Source organism: Anser brachyrhynchus (assembly GCF_964034855.1).
Source record: "Anser brachyrhynchus genome assembly, chromosome: 6".
NCBI lineage: Eukaryota > Metazoa > Chordata > Aves > Anseriformes > Anatidae > Anser > Anser brachyrhynchus.
The window spans coordinates 33,368,104-33,388,837 of NC_137700.1; the positions used below are offsets into that span (position 1 = coordinate 33,368,104).

At 38.4% G+C, this 20,734-nt stretch overlaps 2 long non-coding RNA genes across 3 annotated transcripts in view; one reads left to right on the forward strand and one right to left on the reverse strand.

Annotated features, from left to right (window-relative positions):
• The first annotated feature begins 951 nt into the window (after positions 1-951).
• Positions 952-15,100, forward strand: LOC308197197. The gene is made up of 3 exons (XR_013952666.1): positions 952-1,123; positions 3,003-3,051; positions 14,555-15,100. It is a non-coding gene; the product is annotated as an uncharacterized lncRNA (long non-coding RNA).
• Positions 1,144-20,734, reverse strand: part of LOC308197199 — a 33,742-nt gene continuing 14,151 nt past the window's right edge. For both annotated transcript variants that reach the window (XR_013952668.1, XR_013952669.1), the window contains 2 exons: positions 4,617-4,766; positions 1,144-2,899 (listed from right to left, as the gene is read on the reverse strand). This is a non-coding gene — a long non-coding RNA (uncharacterized lncRNA). The remainder of the gene's footprint in view (positions 2,900-4,616; positions 4,767-20,734) is intronic.

The following is a 20,734-nucleotide window of genomic DNA, read 5'->3' on the forward strand; positions in this document are numbered from 1 at the left end:
GAAATGAGTAAATGGAGGAGCATACTTTTTTATTCCTCTCCTCCTAATAGCAGACAGCATACACTTATTCTCAGGAAGATCTGATTTGGAAGTGCTGTGCTTTCATGTTATATGGCTATATGACTGTTTATTTAGTTGTGAGTTGATTGATTAGGAAATAAGTGCTTTTCAAGTTGACAGTATAAATAATGAAACTTTATTAGTGATATATGTGACACATTTAACAATGCTAATTTTCAGTACTGCTCTGTGTAATTTACTTGCCTTTTTCAGTAGGCTGTAAACAATAGAAGGTTTGAGGGAAATCGCTAATTTGTTGGCTTTTTAAAAGGCAACAGAAAGGAATCCAAAATTTACAAATATTTCCAGAGCGCCACCTAGTGGGAAAAGAATTGAAGCCGCAAGAAAAATTGGGCTCAAATACAGCTTTGGCGAGTATGTCTTAATATACAGACAGAGCTGTCTCTTCATTTTACTCAATAGCTAAACACAGGCAGCTACTAATAACTTTTATGCCGTTTAGTGATCATTGGAAAACTTTATTTATTCCTCTTTTTGTATTTAAGATACACGTATGCTAGAAATAATAAAAATGAATACATTCCCTGATTCCCTGCTTTTGTTATTTAAAAAACAAACAAACGTCAGGCCAGAGCCAAAACTTAAGATTTGATTTAATCATCTCATATTCTTGTATCTCAAAAGCCTTAAGTCATTTCATTTTCATTCTTTTAATTAAAATATATATCTTTGAATATAAAATTATCATACATATAAATTTAAGATCACTGTTATGAAAAAGACTTCAAAACAAAAGAGCTTCAAAGAGTCCAGTTGATGTCTTATTGCTTTCATGTGTGGTTTTATCACAAGTGGTGCTTGGTGCTCCTTAGCAAAGCCACAGCACCTGGAGTCATGTGGTTATAGCAAACTCATTGCAGCCTTTAAAGCAGGTTTCTGCTACCACTTTAACATCTTGTTACACAGGCAGTCCTGAGGGTGTTCAAAGAGACCCAAATTCTGCTGTCTGCAGAGCTGCTAGCTCTGCAAGGCCCAAGCCAGCCGTGATGGGAGTTAATGCTACGAACTCACCAAGTTTCTCTTACCTAAAGGCACCTGGGAGGTGAGCAGGGCTTGGTGTGGGTGGGCTGGTGCTGTAGAGGGTAGGGGAAGGGCATGGGCACAGACCAGCCTGTGTGAACAAATGCTCTATCTGTCTGCTACGGGTAGACCAAGCATAGCGTTTCATAGCCCAGGTAGCTTCTTGTCATTGCTCTTTTGTGTGCATCACTTTTGTTGTTGCTCCCTACTGGGAGGGGAGTTAGGGGATCTTAGTGTAATGATTTCTGGTCCTACATCTTGCTGTAAGAACAACTTCTATCCAAGTGTGTTAGTGCAATGTTGAGAATGTCCCCCTAGCTTCATTACTTAGTACAGACTTACAGCAAAACAGACTCTGAGGAGTGTATTTTGCACAGACTATTTCTGTGTGAAATGTGTTTTCACTTAAAAGCAGGAAAATCAAGTTGGCTCTCCTTTCATTTCTATCTGTTTCTTAATTAACACTCCTCAAATTTATTTTCTACGTGTGACATATGTCCAGGAATGACTTATGCTAAAGAAGAGCTCTAATTACTTTCATGAAGACCAACTTTGAGATCTAGGAAATGTTCTTAGCAAACATGTCACCTGGGTAGGGTGTGTGTTCGTGAGAGAGAGAAAGCTTTTTATCTATGTTAACGGTAATATTGACATTATGGAGGCTAAATACAGTGTGTTGTTTTGTCCTTGTGGCATACAACACTGGTAAGTTCATTGATCTCAAGGTGAGATAACACAAAGAGGGAAATAACAAGAAAAACAACACAAGACTAAGGCAGGAAGCTCCCCCCCCAGCTGTGAAGCAGAAGACTCTTACATCAGCACTGGTGAATGATTAGCAGAGAGAAGGAGCAAGAAGAGGCAGCGCGCTCAATATTGCTTCCTGCTTGATTTAACCAAGCTCTGCTTTTGCCCTTCTTGAGTGTTCTTGAGTGGAATGAACTGAAAAATTATATAGAGATCTGCCTTGCAGCCTGCATGTTTGCTAAGCTAAAAGAACAAGAATTTGTCAATGAAAGTGTTTAATGGCAGTAGGGAGAGTTCTTTTTGCAAATAAGGAATGGGGGAGAGAAGGAGGGATGGAAAGAGAAGGAGCAGTAAGGAAGGGGTTTTGGTGCTAGGGTAGGTTGCATTTTCTAATGAGGTCAAAAAAGCAGATTGAGTGCTGTCTGATCTAGAGTCTGTTATCAGCTTTACAGGCAGATATTTCCTTTTACCTAAGGGTTCTTAAATTCTGCTGAGAAGAATGTATTAATAATCTGTTTGGAGGTGTAGTGTAGGAGATAGTTTTTCCCTTGTGGTAATGTTCTCTGAAGGAGGTGCTCTAGCACTATTACTGTATAATTTTATGGTGCTAGGCACTGTGTACTGTATGTATGAGGTGTGTGTTATGCGGGCATGCAGACAGAAATCTGGAAAGAGAGAAAGAGACTGAAAGGCAGCCGTGACTGGTACAGACCAGTACCATGAGGTACAACTGCAGGAGTTAAAAGCAGCAGTAAGGATGACACCCTTCTGAGAGTCAGAGGTTGGATTCTGCTTCCCTGACTGATGTGTCTTCATGCAAATGATTGCTGGTGGGCACAAAAAATGACTTCCATGACATAAATACAGTCCTCTGAGAGGCAGAAATACTCTGTAAAGTTACACTTTATTTATTTATTTATTTTTAAATAAATGTTTTCAGTTTTCTCTTATTCCCAAATTGTTCCAACTCAGATCTTGTCAAGCTGCTGATCAAGGTGTGAAGGCTGACAGACTGTGGTCTTGCAGAAGCAGGAACTCAAACTTTATGCCCCTGAAAAAGAGGAGTTTGTAGTTTCGCTTTATGACAAACAGTTCCTCGAACTCTGGAAAATTCTCTGGTGTTTGACTGAAAGTATGTGATGGTCTCTTTATAGTAAGAAAACATCCTAAATCGTGTCTGGAGATGTCTCCGAATGATTAGCTGTGGGTATTTTTACTCAGTCCAAGCCTAGTTTTATTGCACTCATGGGAACATCTTACACAAGCAGAACAACACACGTGCTCGAGTTATCTTTGTTTAGCTAATTTCTCTAAAATATTTTTTTAACTGTTTAAAATATGCGACCTGCATTATTGGTGTGATTGGTGAATCACACCTGATTATGGTGTGATTAAAAAGGTTCGTTTGTCACTTATACGTCTTAAACTAACCCTGCATGACAGAAGATGATTTTCTATCACAGCAGATATTCTTGCCTTTACCCCCTTATCTTGCTGGTCACTGTCAGTGCACGAGTGGCACCTCACTAACTATGAAGTCTGGGAGTTCACTCACATCTTTCAAGATATCACTTCTAATGTGGTGTTTTCTAGTATCCCATTTTTGCCAACCTTTAGCAGTTCTTCTTCTCCATGCTAAGATAATCCACACTGTATTTAAGAAACTTTTACTGACTGACAATTCTTCATAGCTGTCATTAAAGAGTGATGAATTCAGTCCAAAACACCATGAAGCTAATGAAAGTCTCTGCATCGATTTTCTTTTTTTTTATTTTTTTTCCTCTCCATACTTTTCAGTGTCTGTGCTATGTATTCATTTTGACAGAGTTTGGATCAATCCTCTCAGAGCTCTAAGATGAGCCAAAAGTGGAAATAAGAGGTCATGGAAACAAAAATGAAGCATAGGCCACAAATGGGAAGATTCTAATAGCATATGAGTTTACATAGCTGATTTTTATACAAACACAGATATAAGAAGAGACATATTAACCTAGGTGTTAATGTATGGGTTGCATCATTTTAATTACTGTAGAGTATGTAAGAAAATGAGTCTGGTAAATATTTCATTAGTAACTGTAATAAAAAATTGATTACAATTTCTCTATTAATCCATATTACTTTGATTCTGTACTTTTTACACTTTTAATAATTTAAAAGAATCTGTTAGTGTACACTTCCTTGTCTAACTATCCCAGGATGGGGGCAGGGGATAAGTGTGGAAATGTAGCACTCTTCTTCCTTTTTTTTTTTCTCCTCTCTGTACCATCACTTCTGAGTCAGTTAGTTTAATTACGTAACAAGCCATAACCTCTTTTTCTGTTTTTTTTTTTTTTCGTTTGCTTCTTACTATAACCTAAGAAATTTACTTTTTCTTGAAGGAAACTTTCCCCCATACTTCTAAGTCTCCAAAATGACTGTTCGTAACATTAGCTAATTATCATGCAGTAATACTCCTGAATGTATGACATGCAAAAGAATCCTAGTGCTTTTTTATGTGGAAGAGGAAAGAACTCATGTTTCAGAGAGAGGTTGGCCTATTTCAATGAAGCCAGAAGTTTGAAAGAAAAAAGCTGAATCCACAGCTAGAGACAAAGGATGATATGGAAAAAGAAGATATCAAAATTGTTGTTCCTTTGCATGCTACCTTGAAAACATGGGTATGCATTAAGGTTAACAATCAGGATACCTAATTATTCCCTTGCAAATCTTTCCAATAATACTTTTTTTTTTGTAAAGCAGTGATTTGACTAAATATGCTACCTATTTACCATTATCTGTAATCGCAGAGAATGAGTTTAAACTCATATTTTCAGTAGTACATTGGCACAGCGTCTTCTGCTTGCTTCCAATTTCTTTTCCTCCAGAAGTCAGAAAACCGTGTGACTCTACCAGCTCTTCAGAGGAAATGGTGATGATACCTGTTAATAAATATGTAATGGTTAAATACTGAATAAACAACTGGAAAAATGTATATTTAGTTTGATCTTCTAAAATTTGGTGTAAATGCGTAGCGGTAATTCCCTTCCGGTAATTCCTTGAAAGTATTAGGATTATTCTTCAGTTCCTCTGAGTGTTGAAGAAACCTGCTGTTATCCAAAGCATCTACAGTAGATACATCATAAATATGGAAACAAAGACATTCACTCTACCAAAGTCTAACTGGAGGACTTTTGACACAGTGTTTATGGCATGCTCTTGGCTATCAAATCGGTGAAAATAGCAGTTAATGCCCAACAGCAGCTAATTTCTGTCACTTGGATATTTGTCTGAGAAATTAGCCTGGGACTGAGCCAGCTGGTGTTGCAGTTTCACTAACTTTGCAGTGCTATTAGTTTGAAGTCAGGGGTTCAGATGTGGCCTTGACAAGCATACGATTCTGTGCTGCATTGCCTGTCCTGGGAAGCTGTTCATTTTTTTTCTATATTTAACGGATGAGAATGTCTCTTGAGTTCGTCAAACACATACTCAAGATATCACAAGCTGCAGCTGGCAGCTGTGAGCTCAGTAGTTCAAGGTGAATGGGGCACTAATTAGTAAGTATATAGGGTTATCAGCACACACAGCACCCACTCTTTGAGCAGGGAAGGAAGACAAATTAACAGTCAGAAGGAGGGCTCTTTTCCAGCTGCCTCCAGCTCTGCTGCAGCTCTCATTCCTCCTGCCTACCCACATGCTTCCAGGGTGAGGGCTTCAGCAAGCATGTGCCCATGCAGCTGGGAGCACTGGGGTAGCCTTTCAGAGCTGGTTAGCATGGGGAAAAGCCATGTTACCCCCAGAGTCAGGCTCTGGATTGCTTTGACCCCTTCCAACCACTTCAAACACTGTAAAAGTCTAATAATGTAGTGGGTTCCAAAAACGTTTTAGCAGCCCCAGTGCTTCAGTCCCAGGTTGTAGGAGCTATCACAATGCCAGCGAAAGCTACCAGAGAACAACCAGCTGATAACTGATCTATCTCCTGGTGTCAGCAAAAATTGAGGGTAGCAGGGAAAACAGGATTGAAAATTGCTGAAATGCAGAGTTGAATAATAACCAGGGAATGATTCTTCTTTAAGTGGGAAAGAACAAGATTAATGGGCGCTTTACCAAGAGATAACATTTTCGCAATTACTATTAAGTATCTAGAAGTCTCTAATTCAAAATACAGATAATTTACTGCAAATCTTTCCACTGACTGCCATATTTTTCAGTAACTCTTGGCTGTAAATTTAATAGCTGCAGGAAACTTTCAATTCAATGTATGTAGAATCACACCCTTCTCAAATCTTTTCTTTCCAACAGCTGCTATTTCAGGTCTCAGAATTGCATTTCTTTGGGTAGGAATCCCATCTGTATAATTTTGAATTATCCAAGATAAGCCTGAGGGATAAAATTAAAAGCCAAATTTGATTAGGCTGGTTCTTCACTTGCTTGTCATTTGCCTATCAGAGACATTGATTCTTTACATGGCTTTAAGTCTGCCAGCCCATATTACTAGTAAATCCAGAATTAGTTACTCTGTGTTCACAGAGATCACAAACTAATTTTTGGCGGAGACTTTTGAAAAGGTAGGTTATACAAACTCATCTGTGGTTCAATAGCTTTACTGTTTCCATATATAACTGACTTTTTCATTCTTACCCAGCTGATTCTCCACTGCATGCCTACTACAGTATATTCTCCTTAGGCTTGCAGTCAGGTATTCGCAGTGAGTGGGAGGGAAGGTGAAATCTTCATGCATCACAGAAATAGCACTAGAAGGAATAAGTTACTCAGATGTCAAAGCAGTAGTAAATCTAACCAAAAGGATGGCACCATTATCTGGGAATATTCAGGGAAATGTAAGGAAAATCACAAGACGAGGCTCTGCTGTGGGAATGGAGGAAAGAGAAGCTGCCTTACAGTAGAAAAGAAAGCAGTAAAGAGTACAGTTATACCATTGATTCATGAATTATTTCAGGTGGTACTGTTAATAAAAGAGAGCTCTGCTCTCTTAGAATTCTTTCATAAACAAACAGTAGAAGTACTGCTTTTCACAAGATTGTTTGCAAAGAAAAGACCCAAAAGTCTTGGTATCAGCTGAGATTCATACACGCAAACTTAAGCCTTCAGGCCTCTGAGAATTTCTACCCTGATGTTGTGAGATACACTGACTCATACTCAGGTAAATGTTGACCTCTGGAAAGGACCACAGTTACAGTCTTGTGGTGTTGCAGCACATAAATACGCCTGAGTTGTGGAGCATCTGGCCCCAGGTACTCTGCCATGAAACGATGAATGGGAAAAGGAAGGACAAAAACAGTTTCATGTGATCACAGTCAGCCAATTCTAGGATACATATGCAAAATTCTGGATTGTGAGGGTCTGTCTTAGTTGTGTCTGCTAGCACTGCAAGGCAGTGTGTAGAGAAGAGTGGAGGTACTGAGGCTTCCACCACTACATGAGGTCTCAAAGTGTCCAGGTCTGTAGATGCAGGTGAGAATCCTAGGTAATTGATAGGCATGCTATAAACACTTTATCTGTGTGTCTTGTATCTCGCTTTTGGTCATAGACAAAAGTTCCAGAAAATCTGTTTATCTTGTGGCCATATCTTAGCCTTTCTCACTTTCCTGTATCACTGGGGTTTCCCTCTCTCTCTCTCTGCTCTCTCTGAAAGAAAAAACGTATAGAGTCAATGGGCTGGAACAGTACTAAACCAGAAGCTGCTATTCTGTTGGTGTCTCAGGAGCATGGATGGACTCCATGCCATTCTGTGTGGGATGAATATGGCTTTGAGCTTGAGTAGAAAATGGTATTTAGTCCAGCTGATGTAGTTCCAGCTTTCTCCTACTGAAGTTTAATTAGCTTTGCAGAAATGGAAGCAGTGGAACTGTAAGCCTGAGATGGTCGCTTGCTAATCCTTTGGGATGTTGGGATTCAATAACTGGAATGACCCAATGACGTTACAGAGATTTTATTTGTTTTATTTATTTATGTGTTCTCAACTTCTAACTTTTAGTTGCTTTTCAGAATGTCTCTCTAGTTAATATTGAAGTGCAAAGTGGTGTTAACCACGATAATAAGATAGCAAATACTGATGAAAATTTGATTGCAAATGAGCGATTTGTGTAGCAAATAAGAATTAGATGCCCTAATGTGTTAACCAAATAAGAGTCACGAAACACTTGGGAAATTAATGTGTAAAGTAGACAAAATAAAGCATTCAAGGCATGCCTTAAGTCTGGTTCCTGGAACTTTCTTTTGCTTTCCTTATTGCCAAGGCATAGGGTGAAGGTTATAAGTAAGGGAATAGAGAGCTCACTTCTTTTTACTTCAACTTTGTTCTCAGGAATTTATTTTTAATTTTAGAAATAACCTGTGCCTAAATTTCCAGAGTAAGCATGTGGTCTTTGTAACCATCTCAGACAGACATGTTCATCCAGGCATTAACTAACATCAATCCCACAGCTGCAGATGCTTCCACAATGTTTCCAGCTACATTACCCAGTCTAGTTTAAAATACGCTGTTGTGTCTGAACACCTGAGAATCTCTTCACAAACACAAGTTATTTTTGGGTACAGATTTAATTATCTGAATATTTTCTTTGATATCCATCTCCTTTGCTATCTTTGTCCTGTTTATGCTATGGCTATTTTGAAGTATGTTTTGTTTGTTGTGTTTTTTTTTTGGTACCGTTATTTGCCTTCAAATAGCAGAATCCTATTATGTTGATAGCTGAGCAAGGCTACTATCTTCCTGCTATCAGCACTGGATAAATGCTCAGAATGAGATGCTGACATCCCCAAACAGGCTACAATTTGAAAGGACCAGGCAGAAAGGAAATTCTACCATTGTTATGTTGAATATAAGATTAATTGCATGAATACATAGAATAACTGCTTCATGGCACACTGGAATGCTGTTGCAAGCCATACGCTGCATAAACCTCCTGAGTCCCAGACCAGCCTTCTATCTATTTTTCTATTAGGCATCTCATGCTGTCCTTTATCAGGGGTCTCTGTTGAGTAGATAAAAAGCTGTTTGGAGGAGGAGGAGTTTCTTCAACAAAGAAGGCAAGTCATAAGGTTTAGTTTGGAGCTTCCCATTCTTTTCATCTTCTTTTACTTAAGAGGCTCTGAAACAATTTTTATATACTATTAATGAATCAAACGCTTTATATAGTGCTGTAATTACTTTGATGTAAGTGTCTAAAACCACAGCCAATCTGTCTTTTACATGGTTTAAATGCAAGTGAAGCACTTATTTCTCCAGTAAATCTTCTGCTGTTCTAACAGAAACTGAATTTAAAATAGGGAGGGGAGGGAGGAAAAAAAGGTCGTTGATATTCTTACAAGCTGTCTGCAAAGTATTATTATAAAAATAATTGCATTTTCAGCTAATCAAAGATGTGTTTAAGAGCACTTGGGCTGCAGGGATTACACATTTAGAATTTAGACAGAGCTTTCAATAGCTATATATCTGAATCTTTGAAAGAGGCTAGGTTATGGTATTCAGTACAACAGATTCTTATTTTCTGACCATGCTTAAACTGAGAGTTGTTTTATGAGATAACCTAATCTTTTCCCCTCCACAGCTCTCTCCTCCCTCTGCTAATACTCAGTGCTTTGGGGGAATTTAAGGATAGACATTAAAATTAATTTAATCCCGAGTGGCATTTGGTAGCTGTTGATCAGCAGGTAGACAAACGAGAATTAATGGTTTGCTCCTAAAATTCTTTAACAGTGAGTGAGAGTGAGTTTGTTTTTTCAAATGTTCTACATAGTAGATGTCCTCCCAAAGCCACCAAAAGTTGATCAGAAGAGCCTTTACCCAGGGTTGTTTTCCTTCTGTCTTCTTGGGACCAAATAGATTATTTCAAAGCAAGAACAATCATTTGGTTGACCAACTCAGCAGAAATGTGACAGCAAAGTGCTGGGTGAGGCAAAATTGTGAGGTTTGTCTACCACACTGTGTTTAGGTCCCTGGACACTTGGGTACCAATATCAGGACAGCCCAACACAGAGAAATGCTATGTTGTTTCATGGACCCATCTAGTCTTTGGGATCATGCTGCCATGGTATTTTGCATGACAGTAACTATACAGTTAATTGTTCATTAATATATCTCAGAGATACAAACTTAATATATGCTGATCAGAAGTTCATTTCCATGTTGCTTGCCATCTGACAGTTTAACATGAACAGCAATGATAATCTAAATTTAGGAAGGCATTGCAATAGAAATCCTCCAAAACTCAGAGATTAGTGACTCCTTAACAGATACCAGTAGAGCTATTCCCTCTGATCATTAAATTGATGCTTTTAGTTTAATGGGAAATGAACACTGAAGCGCAGTATTGCTGCTTGCTTACCTCCAGATTAAACTTTGTTGACAGCTTACTCAGTCTGAACAGTAAATTTTGAGTCCACTTAAACAAGAGTTAATTTTGTCTTTGTCGTCATTTTTAAATTAGCTTCTTTAGACAGTCTTCTAAGATTTGTCTTGCATGTCTGAAGGACTTTGGAGGTTGTGTCAGCTGCCATGCTACTTGAGGTCTTTAGCTGTGCTGAGCAACCTGACTGTTTCAAAGAGGATGGAGCAGCTATGAATTAAAATGGAAAATCGCCTTCATGTGGTATTAGTCTCTGAAGAAAAATCTGCTTTGTCCTCTATGTAATTTAGCAAAAAATGGACACCACTGCTCTCTGGGCTATAGCCTTCCCTTTTCTCATGTGAAGTAAAACATGGGAACAGTGGAAATCAGGATGAGCACACTCTAGTACTCTGCTCATGGTGTCATAGGAGAAGCACTTCTACTGTTCCTGGTTTTGCATGAACTATTTAGGTGCTGGAATATCTCCCTACTTGGAGATATTGAAATGCCATCTAACGTGGTCCTGGGTAACCTGTTATAAGGCTGTATTTTTAGCTTACAGTTCCTTCTGTTGCAGAGGAGCAACATCAGACCTGAAAGACCTGCTTCATTCAAGGGTAGATATCGCTACTGAGGGTAGATATCTCTCATCACTGAATTTCAAAGCACATTTAATCTAGCTGGCGGCAAGAAATCAGAAGAGTCCGTTTCAGTCTTAATTTTCCAATTCATCTCCCATGGTATGAAGGATTTTATAACAAACATCATGAGTCACCTTATTTACATCTCACTTATACTTTCTTATAAAAACACAGGGAACATTTATTGCTAATTAATTATCAATGACTTTGTTATATAGAGCTAGTCAAAATTTATTAGCAGTAGATATTTTTATTATCTTGTAGATAATTATGAACTATTTTCTTTAGCAAAACTTAGCTAGAAATAAATTTCAAGTGCTTTTACTTGAGGGGCAGAAATGGGAAGAAAATGTTCTCTGAGTGTTTTGGTCTCAAGATAGCATTTTCAATAGTGGGGAATAGTAAAGAATAAAAACTCTAAAAGTAATAAAGAACTAGGTTCCTCTTTTTTAAATGTATGGACTCACCTACAGAAACTTTATACAGTCAGAGCAAGGATGATGAATGCTCTTATTTTTTTTATTTATATATAATTATTTTAAGCTTTAAAAAATGAGATTATTTACCTTTGTTTTGAATTGACCAATGCTTAAGGCTTGCAGAGCTATTTCTCTTCACTAGAAGCAATGATATTTAATAAAAAAGGAAAATCTAAAGTTTTTTTTTTGATAACTTGAGTACAGTGGGGTGTGGTGGGTGTCTGAAGGGAACAGGACAGTGAGGGGAAACAATGGCAGACAGCTTTGTGCCCAGATCCCTCTCTGTGCGACTCCAGTGAGCTCTGTGCCAGATGAAGCACCCTCCCTGCTTTCTGTAGCAATCTTCCGCACAGCTCCTTCTCTGGCATCTAGCCTCAACATCCAATCTCCGTTTTGTCTGTAGGTGTTCCTACTGAACAAATGCAAAGATCTCAAATCTGAGAAAAGCTTGCTTTGACCAGAATGTTTTCAGTGTAGTTTAAGAGCCTGGAAGGAAGAGAAGAAGCCTTTTCTGAAAATTGTCTGAGTCAGCTGAAATACCTTGAGTTTCAGCATTGTCAGGTAGAAGCTCACTCCAATATCTTTCAAGTCAGAGTCAAAGGAGTGTCACAGTACCACTTTCTCTATTATCCAGTAAAAAAAAAAAGAATCTGTGACATTTTGTGACTGGAACAGATTTATTTATTTATCTTTAAACTTTCTTTTCCTTGTATCTCTTTTCTTGTGTATGAATCAATAAGTAATTTGAAAACTAAAGCACTATATCTGGTTGAATGGTTTATATACAACACCTGTGACAGAAGACAGAGAGAAAATGGCCTGAAAACCGTCAGCTCAGAAAATCCTGAACAGCAGTTGCACCTAATTGATTTGGTTGGGTCTGTGTTTAACATAGGTTAGTGCTAGAACTGGTCCCAAGGAGTTTTCCAACTTTCATAGCGTGTGTTTAACCTTATAAACATGATTAGGTTGCAAAAAGGCAGAGGCTGAACTTCAGGATGGAAGAAGAGTTCCCTTCCACAGGCACAGTTTCAATAACTACCTGCTCCCCAGTAAGTAGCGTGTTACTTGTTATGTTGGTCACAAGCTGTCTAAGGGACATGGATATGGATTAGTTCTGGAGCTGAAGCTGCAACATGCTGGTATTGCAAATCACAAATATTCCAGATGATGGAGGTACTTTTGTCATAAAGTGACCTAAAGATTGTTAAAATGTGACAATGCAGTCACTCTTTTAACTTGTCTCTATCCAGTATAAAATGGATGAGCCTTCCAATGATACTGTTTAGTTATTTTTATATTATTATAATAGCTATTAATAATGATAATTATTATTTTCTACTGGTCAAGCAAGCTCTAAACACTGGATTTTTTTAAAGGGAGAAAGTTGATGCATATAATCCTATAAATTAAAGAACTACTGCTTTGAAAAGCAAACAATTTTTATTTTTTATTTTTAAATACCTTTTTCACAAAGGTAATGAAAGAGTTTACAAGACTGACGTGCTAAAGTTGCCAAAATGTCTCACTCACATAATTCAAACATTTTTATGAATAACAAAGTAGAAAAGTACTTCAGAAAAAATTTAGTAAAACAGAGGAGGGAGAAAAATACACTAAGTAGAAGGGATTGAAGTGATATTTCTATGTTTAACCTGACAACTTTTCAGGATAGCACTGAGCTTTCCTGTAATAAAATAGATTTGAATTAACATAATCCCATTTTATCCTTGAGTTTACAATTCTTGTTCTGTCAGACAGGCATTCATTTCTTCTATTTAAAAAGTTTGGGACACCTGTTGCTGGGTTATATTTGTTTGTTCCTCTTTTTGTTGTGATTTTGCTCAGTCCATGTCTTATCCAGAGCATGTGGATGTGTGATGACAGAAAGTAGCTACTATCCCTGTGTGCCTCCAAGTCTCTGACAGCATGGGGTAGCAGTAAGTCTTGCTTCACAGTCAGGCATAGACGTACACATCTAGACCAGTATGAATTACCTTGCGAGGTTTTAGGCAAAAATCTCCATGATGCACATATCTCTTGCATTGGTTGTCTCAAATCCTATAACTGGAATATACAATATGGAGTTGTGTTTATTGGCATTGGACTTGCTTACAGAGAGGTATCTCACATGATCACCATGCTGATAACCTGTGGTAGCAGTGAACTCTTTTTTATTTTAATTTTTACTCTGAAATTCTACGTAATTTTCTGGAAGGTTGTGGCTATTTATTAAAATTACAGCCCAAGCCATTCTGTGTTGGTATGTTGTCCAGGAGAAACTGTCTGTATGTGTGGAGTGCAGGCTGTAGGCTGCTTTCTAGTTTCTGCTCTTTGATAGGAATCCATATGATAACTTTCTGTACTTAATACTGCAGCTTTATCTGATGCTTTGGCCAAGATGGTGACAGTATATATGAGCCAAAAAGGTAGGAAGCAAATGCACCATCTTGATTTTGTAGAACCTGAAAGAGGTTACAGTGAAGACATGTTTCTCATAATATACAACCCCAGACTGAATTCATGCAGTCCAAAAGCACTATCAGAGTTTGGAGGTGAACATGCTGGTCTGCAAGATCACCTTTCTCTCAGCATTTCTTCCTTTCTGTGAGTTTCCCAAGTTTCCTCCTTTCATACAAATAGGTAATTAGCTCCGAGATGGACTGATGACAGGAGGAAAAAAGGTAGAGGTTACTGAGCCACTGATGTTACAAAGGCAGCAAACACACATTGAATTGTTCTATGTTCATCTCAAGCCAAATTCTATCTTTGGACTGCAATGGTCTTTGCAGCAGAAAGGAATATATTTGTTTTGTTTGAATGGTGTTAACAGGTGGAGGAAAGTTACTTGGTGATGTCTGCTGTATCTGTCCTGCAGGACTGTGGGAAGGACTGTGGCATTGTTGTATTCTCTGCAGAAGGCAGTGTGATGGATTCAAGGGATAAGTATACTTCAGAGACACTCCAGTTTTCTCTGCTATAAGATGTTTTAAAAAGCCTACCTGGAATCTGTTGTCATATTTTATCTGCATTATTCTGGGCAGGATTTGGAAAGGGATGCTTGTTCTGGTGTTCTTTATTTGGGAAATATATGGAACATAATGTCAAAATGAGCAAGAAATGAATGGTGGGGGTGTGGATGATTAAAAAGAGTTAATGCAGCTAGGCTGCTTTTACTGTTTATGTCAGTCTCTTTTCCATTTATTTTCAGAAAAAAACACTCATCCTTATTGTTTTGTTTCCCCTCTTCTGTAAGCTTTAATGCACCGTTTGTCTTGGAAGCCGATCCTGTAAAGATCTAGGACCTGACCTTACATGTGGAATTTCCCTTCTGATGATTCAAACAAAGCAATTCGTGAGATCCATTCTCAAAAGAGAACACACAGTTGGGACACTTCAGGATGTATTTAAAACATATATGGGACAAAACTCCTTTGCACTTGAGGAGAAGTCAAATACATCCATAATGACAGATTTCAGGTGTTGTTAGTTTCCACAGACTGCATTTGTTCTTCTTAATTAGTATTTGTTTTCCAATCAGTGCTACTGCGTTAATCCAGGAATCACTTATGAGGCAGACTTGCTGAAGCTAGAGATCACCTTCTGTTAAGTGTACAGGTGGCTACTTTTGCTAACAGGGATGGTAATAAACAATTTTACTTCACTCCAGGGAGTTTAATTTATCCATTTGCTTATTTTGCAAATAATTTGTATTTCTGTGGCTTCGTTATAAATCCAGACCTGTTTGAACAATCCATGCTGATTAAATGAAACACTGAGAAATCTATTTGAATAACTAGCATATATTGGTTAGACTTCTTTGGCTTTAGGAAGCTGAGTAAGTTTTGTTTGAGGTGATCTGTTTTGTTAGATGAAATCTTTCCCTCTTAAAGCTGAAATCAGAAAAGACAAAATCTGTACATAGACTCTGCATTGCTCTTTGATAGAACAATCAAACTATTTATGCTAAGCTACTGAAGCAGGATGTCTTGAAATTGTTGCACTTTCCTCCCCAAAACACATGCACACCTAAAGTACAGTTCTGGAGAAATATAGCTTTTTTTGTTTTCCAAAATATTACTGTCTTTGCAGTAAAAACAAAAGGGGGGGGGGGGGGGGGGGACACAGAGGGGTATGGATTTTTTTTTTTTAGTTTCTCTTTTAACTTTTAACCCCTGCACAAATGTTGGGTTTGATCTTGTGTAACAAAGTGAAGGGAGAGCTCGGAACTCAGAAACATAGACAAAAAGCATTAACATCTCATTCACTGGCATGCATGAAAAACCTGGCCTCAGAAGTGCCCCTCCTTCCCCAGCAGCTGATGGACATTCATGCTTACTCTCTGGGGCATGAGGACTCCAGAAAAATATGTAGTAAGTGAACACCTCTACCCAGTACAACAAACATTCAATCTCTGTGAATTTTCCTTAGAAAGCCTATAATACACATACTTAGCTCCAGTGGGAAAGATTTATTCCTTTGTGGCAGGACATCATGATATACACTTCCCACTATCATACATGTGTAGTTAGCTGTGGTCTGTAACCATTCTTCAGAGCTTCAAAAAATATGTTATGTACTGTAGTTTTCTGGCCAGCCAATAGTAAAACTGTGACTAATAGGTGTTTCATTTCACAGTTGTTTTTGTTTGGTTGGTGGGTTTTTTTGGTTACATAACCAGAATGATGATCTTTTCTTTTAAAAAATAAATCATTAACTTGCCGTGGACTTAAAGAATTTTATGTGGTGTTATGCATTTAATGTATGCTGTTAAGTGCTCAGTGCAGAGGAGTGGCAGTGAGTGTCACTGGAAGGTAATGGTGTCATCTATGGGGCTGCTCCTTTTACTCTCTAATTGTCTTTTGTTATAATTTGTAACACAGATGGAAAAGCTTGGGGAGAAATTAAGCTACTCTGTTGAACTAAATAGCATAGATTATGTTTGTGTGTCTTATTTAAATCTTCAAAATGTAATATAAAGAGACAGCTTAATGGTTACAATATAGTTTGAACATAAAACTCAACTAATAAGATACCCCTTAATCTCTGGTTTTAAAGAGAATTACACCTGGCTGTTAATAAAGTAAAATAGGCTTTAATGTATCTTTATGTGATAGAAATCACATTTTGATGGTAATCCAATATGGATGGGTAACTTTTGCTTCTTTTCTTAGATTTATTTTTGGGTGCAGCTGAACGAATTTGCTTTTCCTCTGATCAGAAAATTCACATTAAACAAAGTAGCTCCTTGAACTCCACAATTTTGAATCTGCTTCCGAAAGAATTGATTTTTTTTTCCAAACCAATGTGTTCCATCTTCCAAACCAATGTGCTCCATCTGACTGAAATCGAAAGATCATCTTATTTTTGCAGATCTAATTTTGGCTGCTATTTGTTATTACTGAGGTATCTTATCAATAATCTTTCTAAACAGGGGCTGATGTGGTTGGCAGCTGTGTGACAAATGTCAAGACCCTCCAAATATACATATTGAATAAGGGATCATGAAAAGAAGCCTTAGAAGGAAGCTTCAGCTTTGCCTCATTCACTTTCATTTCACCTTAGAAATATTTTTAAGTACACATTTCCCTTTAAATGAAGGCAGTCATGAGCACTTTCTTGATTAAAGTTGGGTTTATAAGCCTGCAGTTGCTTTCCTATAGCAGAGCCTTTTTGGGGTTTAAAAAGACTGTTAGCATTTCTGTTCTTTCAGAGGCATCTTCATCTACAAACAAGATTACAGATCTACCTCTGATTAAATAAATATGACATAAATCACGTGTGCCTGAGCTTTGGAGCACATTAAATAAAAGATGCTGTGAGCTGCCCAGGATTACGGTTTAACACTTTCAAAAACATATAAAGGGTCAGATTAAAAAAATGTACCTACCAGGTATCTGTAATAAGTTCTTTGCTGCCTTTTCTTTATCCTACTTGCATCAGCTGATCCTGGGGACAAGCAGGATGGTCTTTTTAAGACCTTCAGTAGACGGTCAAAAATAATGAGGTTAGAAGTTAAAAGACTATCCAAACTCAGGGAGAGCTGTGGTGAGTCATACAGATCTATTTTATTAACAACCATGTCTGCTTTGCCATCCAGATGTACCTGGTGGATAAACTCCACCCTTTCTGATGCTAAAGCTTTGAAGGAAATCTTTTATAGTGAACAGCTGAATAAATACCTCCTCTGCCTCCTGTGGATCTCAGTTGATGGCAGAGTGGAAGAAGACTAAGCTCATCTGTTTCTAATATGTTACATGTTGCTTTCAGTGCCCTTTGTGATCACTCACACTGCAAACAAAATCTAGGCATTATTCCAGATAGGTATAAATTCTAAAGTGTCTCCCATTTAGCTGAGGCCTCTGTTTCTGGATTCCCAGTTCCCCTTCTTTTCAGAGGGAAAATGGCTCCCTGGATGAGCCTTCTGCAGGGCTGCTGAGAGCATGACCATAGGCAGGGCTGGGGCAGGGGCCTCCTGGGGATGCTGCCTTTTGTCCATGTGTCCTGTACCACTTCAGTGGCCACCATTTCAAGCATTCCTTCTGCAGAGAAGGATGAAACATCCAGCAGGAACCCATGGGAACTATATTTATGCATCTGGGATGTGCTGTATCACCAGGCAGCCAGAGGCAGTGGTGCTTGAGCACTGGGCAACAGGAATGGATGAGTATTTTGCATGGCTCAGCTGTCCAGGGCTGACAGGCTGGTCACACTGAGGGTAGATAATGAGACATAACTAATCCCACCTGTGCTTAAAACAGACACTCTGACTGCATTGAGGGGGCATTGGAAAAGTTTGAGGTTATGCTCTATTTCTCATGTTAAAAATCCCTGCACTCTGACGTAACATTTCTTACTGCACCTGCATTGCTTCACTCCCGCTTGGGTGCTGGCATATTTGGAAGTTAATGGCTCTGAAAAAGAGGAGGGGAAAGAAAAAGAAGAAAGCGGGGGGGGGGGGGGGGGGGGGAGGGGTGGAACTCAGAGACAGATTTTGAAATCCAAATCCTGTTCTCAGACTGATTTTTCTCTTTGTTTGCTCAGCTGCTTTTCACAGCCTCCTTACTGGCACAGACAAATCTGAACAGCTTGCAGAACACAATGACAGGAAGATGGAAGGATAATGTGTGTTTAAATATCAGTGACCAGCCTCTTTCTTGGCACTCTCAGCATGGGGAAGGCTTGTTATATACTGCCTCCTTTAATCATTTCAGACAGGCCTCTTCCTCCTGCCTATCTATCAAGAGGAGAGAGGATCTTCCTCCAATTGTTAGTTGGAGTGATGGACAGGTGAATTATTAATATTGTTTGCCGCTGACTTTCCTTGTTATTCTTATTTGTTAAGTCCCCAGCAGATGTGACTCCCAAGCTTTTCTTGGTCAGCTGAAAGCCTGACCCACTCAATCATATGCAGGCTGCACGTGATCACCAAATAGATTTGAATTTGAGAAGCTTTGGAAGAGTGCAGAATAAAGGAACAACTTTGGTACCTGGAGCCCAGAAACACAGTGGAGGAGAGCTGGAGGAAGGCAGAAAAAGCACAGCCTCCAGTTAATGAACTCACTGCCAAGAAATGCCATGTCTGCTCCCTACCTGGGATGCTGACAAGTGTCAAAATGAAAATTGTACACCTTTGATAAAACCGGGGCTCTGTTACAGCTAGTGTTAGAGATGATTAAAATTTAAACACAACAATGATTGAAATAAAGAGAAAAAGGGCTTTACCCTTAATTGGACATTGTGTTTGTTCTTGCTTCCAGATGAAGGAAGTTGTTTATTTCTTCTGGCAGGTTTTTCTCAATGTGTGTGTGTGGATATACACACTTACCTCTGCAAACACACTCAAAAAACCTGTTGTGAAAAGCTGGAGTTCTTGGCTCAAAATCAGGAAACATTTGCTGAAGACTGTACAAACAGGTGTAATTTTGCTCCTTTCAGACCAACATGAAGGTAGCTACTTTTCTTCTTATTTTAAAACTGGAACCAGTCAAAATTCTGAAATGCTGATTTCCATGTCACATTTCTTAAGTAAGAGACATTGTTACCTCCATGTTAGTGGAAGGAAATTGAGGCTTGGGGTAATTGTTCTTAATTTCATTTTAAAAGTGCTTGAAGTTACTGATTTTGAGTGTTGGTGCATTCAAAGCTGGATTCATCCATCCTACTATCCTGTAGCTCACAGCAGAGGCCCCAAGCTGAGTGCTGAGGGGGAGTGATCCAAGAAAGTGATCGCTTCTGAACCAAATAATCCTCTGTTTATCCCAGGGCAATTCTCAGCTTCTCTGGGAATTAGGTAACAGTCTGCAAAAATTTGTGTCTATTCCAGATGTTGGGGCCACCATAGTTTCCTTACCAAGGAGAGTTTGCCAGAGTTGCTGTGTTTTATGTCTTAAACTAAAAGAGTGAGTGTGTGTGTGAAGGAGGCAGCATTATTTTAATATTCTTTTTTAAATGAAACTGATCAATTTTACATCATCTATCCCCAGAAAGATCAGTAAAATATATTTCTAGCATTAACTTTCAACCTAAAGTAGTAAAGCTGTGCAGTGAAGGCCTTACTTCTTTCTAAACTAAAGCACACAGTTTAGGTAAAAGTATCAAACAGATTTAATGGTTATCTCTATTTAGAAAAGCACTTAACAAGCCTAATGTTAAGTGTATGCTTATATAACTTGCAGAATGGGGGACTGTCTACTGTAAAATGCATGTGGAATGGGGATGTGAAGTGGGTAATAACAATAATGAACATTTACATGGCCTTCTGAACTTTCAGAGGGATGTAGGAGCTGTAAATGTAGAGCATTAGGGACAGAAGGAGATATGTAAATGTAAGGTTGTATATTTAAGCTTTCCTGTTGTCGTAGTTAAATCCTACCTTCAGTTACAAAAGTCAATCTCAGTAAATGCAATCAAGCTGGATTTACTGGCTAGGCAGGAAGAGTAATTCAGTCCAGGATCTAGCATGTAGGCAAAGAGCTGTTTCAAAAATGAAAACCTCCTCTTTCTTGTTATTAGGAATTTCCATTTTCCTATTAACTTACTGGAAAAAATATTGCTTTGCCATGATGGTATTCTGAGCTCTAAAATAGAACTGAAGGTGGTATTCCTGGCCCTAGAGAGAAATTTACACAAATCCACAGAGGTACAAATCTGGAAACAAAGGAGGGGGAATAAAAAGCAACAGAGATTTTTAAGGGTATAAACACATACATTTGCTTTCTTCTGGACAAGAGATTGTATGCACCAAACCTTAGAATCAGTATTTAATTAACCTCTTTAAAAACACCATTAAGTTCGCTGGTGTGTGACGAACAGGCACAGGAATGAATGTTTGGCAGGATGCCAGGCAACATCAGAGAAGCTTTAGGAAGAGGAGAATGAAATTAAAGGGAGAAGTTTGCTTTGGAAAAGTATCTCATTCATGGGTCCTATTTAA